Here is a 4,368-nt window from a genome sequence, read left to right as displayed (position 1 = left end):
GAAAACATGCTTTACGTGATAGGCACGCAAAAAATTTTGCTAGAGTGCCAAGCACCCACCTCATGGCCAGAGACAAGGGCTCGCCATTAGATCAACTTCGAAATCGCTGAACAGACGCGCTGTAGAATGGAAACCACTGCCAAGTCTCTTCCGTAGTTGCATCGGTCGAGTGATCGAAGAAGGCGATCTAAGAGAGGGTCCAAGCGTAGGCATTCGTCGGGGGATTCGCGCCGATGGCATAAATTTATGCAATACCCGAGCAACACCGGACGGAGGTGCTAGACGAGGGCTCCCATTTTAGATCGAGTTTTAAAATCATCGAGTAGACGCGGTGAGGGCTGGCAACCGCTGCCAAACCTTTTTCCAAAATTGCACCATCTGAGTGACAAGAAAACATGATCTAAAGGAGAGTCCAGGAATAGCACCCTTGAGGGTGGGCTTCATGCCCCTCTAATTGATTCAACGTCGGCGTCCACCGTTTCAAAATCTGACATATCCATCTGCCCTGACAGCAGCGTTGAATCAATAAGGTGGGCATGGGAGAGGTTCGCAGCAACCACCTCTCCCGTTGTAGCCATGATAGGCATGCAAAAAATTTTGCTAGAGCACCAAGCACCCACCTCATGGCTAGAGACAAGGGCTCGCCATTAGATCAACTTCGAAATCGCTGAACAGATGCGCTGTAGAATGGCAACCGCTGCCAAGTCTCTTTCGTAGTTGCGTCGGTCGAGTGATCGAACAAGGTTATCTAAGAGAGGGTCCAAGTGTAGGCATTCATTGGGGGATTCGCGCCAAAGGCATAAATTTATGCAATACCCAAGCAACACCGGACGGAGGTGCTAGACGAGGGCTCCCATTTTAGATCGAGTTTTAAAATCACCAAGTAGACGCGGTGAGGGCTGGCAAACACTGCCAAACCTTTTTCCAAAATTGCGCCAGCTGAGTGACAAGAAAACATGATCTAAAGGAGAGTCCAGGAATAGCACCCTCGAGGGTGGGCTTCATGCCCCTCTAATTGATTCAACGTCGGCGTCCACCGTTTCAAAATCTGACATATCCATCCGCCCTGACAGCGGCATTGAATCAATGAGCTGGGCATGGGAGAGGCTCGCGGCAACCACCTCCCCCATTGTAGCCACGATAGGCTCGCAAAAAATATTGCTAGAGCGCCAAGTACCCACCTCATGGCTATCGACAAGGGCTCGCCATTAGATCAACTTCAAAATCGCAGAATAGACGCGGTGTAGAATGGCAACCGCTGCCAAGTCTCTTCCGTAATTGCGTCGGTCGAGTGATCGAAGAAGGTGATCTAAGAGAGGGTCCAAGCGTGTAGGCATTCGTTGGGGGATTTGCGCCGATGGCAAAAATTTGTGCAATACCCGAGCAACACCAGACGGAGGTGCAAGACGAGGGCTCCCATTTTAGATCGAGTTTTAAAATCACCGAGTAGACGCGGTGAGGGGCTGGCAACCGCTGCCAAACCTTTTTCCAAAAGTGCGCCAGCTGAGTGACAAGAATACATGATCTAAAGGAGAGTCTAGGAATAGCACCCTCGAGGGTGGGCTTCATGCCCCTCTAATTGATTCAACATCGGCATCCACCGTTTCAAAATTCGACATTTCCATCCGCCCTGACAGCGGCGTTGAATCAATGAAGGGGGGCACGGGAGAGGCTCGCGGATACCACCTCTCCTGTTGTAGCCGCGATAGGCACGCAAAAAATTTTGCTAGAGCGCCAAGCACCCACCTCATGGCTAGAGACAAGGGCTCGCCATTACATCAACTTCGAAATCGCTGAACAGACGCGGTGTAGAATGGCAACCGCTGCCAAGTCCATTTCGTAGTTGCGTCGGTCGAGTGATCGAACAAGGTGATCTAAGAGAGGGTCCAAGCATAGGCATTCGTTGGGGGATTCGCGCCGATGGCATAAATTTATGCAATACCCGAGCAACACCGAACGGAGGTGCTAGACGAGGGCTTCCGTTTTAGATCGAGTTTTAAAATCACCAAGTAGACGCGGTGAGGGTTGGCAACTGGTGCCAAACCTTTTTCTGAAATTGCGCCAGCTGAGTGACAAGAAAACATGATCTAAAGGAGAGTCCAGGAATAGCACCCTCGAGGGTGGGCTTCATGCCCCTCTAATTGAATCAACGTCGGCGTCCACCTTTTTTCAAAATCCGACATATCCATCAGCCCTGACAGAGGCGTTGAATCAATGAGGGGGGCACGGGAGAGGCTTGCGGCAACCACGTCTCCCATTGTAGCCGCCATAGGCACGCAAAAAATTTTTCTAGAGTGCCAAGCACCCACCTCATGGCTAGAGACAAGGGCTCGCCATTAGATCAACTTCGAAATCACTGAACAGACACGCTGTAGAATGGCAACCGCTGCCAAGTCTCTTTCGTAGTTACGTCGGTCGAGTGATCGAACAAGATGATCTAAGAGAGGGTCCAAGCGTAGGCATTCGTTGGGGGATTCGCGCCAATGGCATAAATTTATGCAATACCTGAGCAACACCGGACGGAGGTGCTAGACGAGGGCTCCCATTTTAGATCGAGTTTTAAAATCACCAAGTAGACGCGGTGAGGGATGGAAACCGCTGCAAAACCTTTTTTGGAAATTGCGCCAGCTGAGTGACAAGAAAACATTATCTAAAGGAGAGTCGAGGAATAGCACATCCAGGGTGGGCTTCATGCCCCTCTAATTGATTCAACATTGGCGTCCACCATTTCAAAATCTGACATATCCATCCACCTTGACACCGGCGTTGAATCAATGAGGGGGGCACAGGAGAGGCTCGCGGCAACCACCTCTCCTATATAAGCTATTAGTGCGAGGCTCGCTCTGCATTAGAAATTAGCAAACACAACGACATCCACGTTAAAAATCCAAATCCTTTAAAATTCCTACCAAACAACCTTTCACGACCCAATTTTTTATGAGGTCGGCAGAGGAGCAAAAGATTGTCATCGGTTAGGAGATGTGAGTTCATGGAGCCAAGGGACTGAAATGGTCATCGAGCTCATCCGATCAACTGGATGAATTTCACCTTGAAGGGGCCCAATCCAAAAGTTTCGGAGGTCATCTCCTGGAACTCTTGAGAACAAGGCCCATCTTACATGCAAACTCTGCTACTCTGCAAACATAGGTTGCAATTAAAGAGAAATTGCGAGGCCGTCACAATGGCCCGAGGCCAATGGCTCCGACTAAGTCAATTTTCTCTTGCAATCACCATGCCGCCGTTCACAGAGAGATCTCCCCATTCACTTGTGACACGATGCACAATCCAAGGTCTAGACGCGAGACTGCCCTTGAAAGAAAGACCACTTTCCAAGACATCCCTCGATGACACATTGGAACGTCAACCGCTGTTGAACCACTCCCAATGTTGTGCCGATCGAGTTGGCACAAAGGCGACCTTAGGGAGCTCCTGCGTAGCAATCGGGATGTGCTTTCGTGCCCATCTCTCACAAAAACCAATGTTAGCTGTGGACAAATTTGGAATCCAAGGGCTCGCATCCATCGATATCGTCGGCACTGGGTCTATATATTCAAAGGCCACAGAGAGGTTCCGATAAGAGAAGCTCCCCTGCTCGCTCGCACAAACATATCCCAAATTCTAGACGCAAGCTCCCACCCTTAGCATCGCTCTCCAGATCACCGCAATGACACATTGGAATGACAACCACTGTCGAACAACTCCCAAAATTGTGGTAATGGAGTGAGAAAGAAGAGCAACTTTGGGGAGCTGCGCATAGCAAACGGGCTGTGCTGCTACTTCATTCCGCTCTTATATAGATCTGAAATCGTTGATTTCATTTGGAATCCGAGGTTGCATTCATCCTTGCTCAAACAAGCAATGGCTCTTCTAATCGAATGGCCATGGGGAGCTTCTGATAACCACCACAACGGCACCATTGGAACAACAACCGCTGCCGAACCATTCTGAAAATTTTGTGCCAAAGAAGTTGTTGCGTAGAGAATGACTCTGGGGAGAGAGCCCTCACATAGCAAAATCGGGATGGCTTCACGGCCCTCCCAATAGAAATGATGCTGGTGCCAATATTCCAAAAATTTGAATAACGTGTCTTTCACGAACACCAGCACTAATTTCTATTGGGGAGGGTCGCCGAGAACTTTTGTTATCAAAGCTCCCATTGTAAGCCACGATAGGCACACAAAAAATTGCTAGAGCCCCAAGCACCCACCTCATGGCTAGACAAGGGCTCGCCATTAGTAGATCAACTTCGAAATCGCTGAACAGACACACTGTGGAATGGCAACCGCTGCCAAGCCTCTTCTATAATTGCGTCGGTCGAGTGATCGAAGAAGGTGATCTAAGAGAGAGTCCAAGGCTAGGGATTCGTTG

The sequence above is a fragment of the Cupressus sempervirens genome, chromosome 2, assembly GCF_028749045.1.
Source record: "Cupressus sempervirens isolate cs-2001-9-10 chromosome 2, ASM2874904v1, whole genome shotgun sequence".
Classification (NCBI taxonomy): domain Eukaryota; kingdom Viridiplantae; phylum Streptophyta; class Pinopsida; order Cupressales; family Cupressaceae; genus Cupressus; species Cupressus sempervirens.
This window is presented reverse-complemented; position numbering follows the sequence as displayed.